The sequence below is a fragment of the Echinops telfairi genome, unplaced genomic scaffold (assembly GCF_000313985.2).
Source record: "Echinops telfairi isolate 266 unplaced genomic scaffold, ASM31398v2 ScPeMD7_7469;HRSCAF=8507_1, whole genome shotgun sequence".
NCBI lineage: Eukaryota > Metazoa > Chordata > Mammalia > Afrosoricida > Tenrecidae > Echinops > Echinops telfairi.
In genome coordinates this window covers 8,508,267-8,509,611 of record NW_022111373.1, presented here as the reverse complement: position 1 = coordinate 8,509,611, position 1,345 = coordinate 8,508,267, and the positions used below count along the sequence as shown (strand labels likewise).

Below are 1,345 nucleotides of genomic sequence, written 5' to 3'. Positions count from 1 at the left end.
GGACCCGGATCCTCGATGATCCTGAGGCTGGAAGGCAGAGGATTGGCCGGGGAAAGAGACCCCCAAGGTGTAGAGGCAGCTTCTAGGCAGGGCAGCTCCCCTTAACCCCTCTGGTAGGGCCTGGCGGCCCTGGCCCTATTCCTTGGAGAAGATCCACCCACCCACCCACCCAGCTCTCAGCCTGCTACATTTGGGGGTGAGGGGAGTCGCTGTGGGCCAGGGAGGGATCCAAACCGACCTTCAGAGGGCCAGAAAACCTTTCCCCCTGAAATCGGCTGAGGATTGAGGGCATATGAGTGAAAGGCCCCTTCCCCCACGGAGGTCCCAGGCAGCAGTGTAGGGGCACAGCGGGAAGGTGTGGATCTAGAGAGGGAGGTCCATCCACAGCCCCATTCCCGGCTTTGGTCAGCTGTCCACTCATGACCCCAGAGAAGTGACCAGGAGGAACTTTTGGCTTCCAGGGGAAGAGAAAGTTTGACTAGGAGGTCCTGGGTTTCCCCACCCCACCCCCCATCCCCCCACCCACACACAGAACAACACAAGACAGGGCTCAAGATTGCTTCAGCCATGTTCCTCAAGGGCTTCAGGCTTGGGGCAGATGAGGAAGAAGAGAAGCCAAACCCTGGATGGGGGCGCAGCAGAGGGCAGAGAAGGACACTCCGTCCTGAAGAGATGGCATCCGGATCCAGCTTTGAAGTCCCCTGTTGTAGAGGGCAGAGAAGAGAGAACTCAGGCCTTGCCCTTGGGGCTCCCAGTCTGGAGGGGCAGAGGAGGGCACCTGGGGCATCCCCTGCCTCCAGCCAGGCTGCTCTGTCTCAGGGACCTGTGTGGGGAGCTAGGAACCACCTCCCCAACCCCACCCCACCCCCACCTCCCACCCTGGACTGGCAGAGCTGGTTGGACTCTCAGAAACTTCTTTCCAGTTCTTGGGATAGGGTGGGTGCCTGGTGAAGCGTGGAATTGTAGAATCCTGTTTCTGGGGGCCAGCGTGACAGGCAGGCCCAGCTGTCTCGGGAGGCTTCCCAAGTCTGCCCTTGACCCGGAGCTGAGCGAGGTGGGCTCTCAGCACACCCTCCAGCCTTTCATCTCCCACTAGCCCAAGGGAGCCCTGCTGAGGGGTGCGTGCGCGAACACACACACAGACACACACACACACACACGGGCCTTCTGCCTGTGTGTCATGCAAGTGTAGCCACTTAGGCAGGCTGATGGGGGTGCTTGGCGGGCCAGCCGGCCAGGCACCCTGGGCGTGAGGCCGCTGACAGGCTCGGTGGCGGCGGCTGACGGCCGAGGGCGGCAGGGAGCAGAGACATCTGTTGGCCACGCGGCCTCCTGCGCGCCGAGA

General features: G+C 62.2%; 1 long non-coding RNA gene across 1 annotated transcript in view; it reads right to left on the bottom strand.

Annotated features, from left to right (window-relative positions):
* Window positions 1–550: 550 nt before the first annotated feature.
* LOC123521119 overlaps window positions 551–1,345 on the bottom strand; it is a 3,490-nt gene continuing 2,695 nt past the window's right edge. Inside the window, exon 2 of the long non-coding RNA XR_006679596.1 lies at window positions 551–701. This is a non-coding gene — a long non-coding RNA (uncharacterized LOC123521119). The remainder of the gene's footprint in view (window positions 702–1,345) is intronic.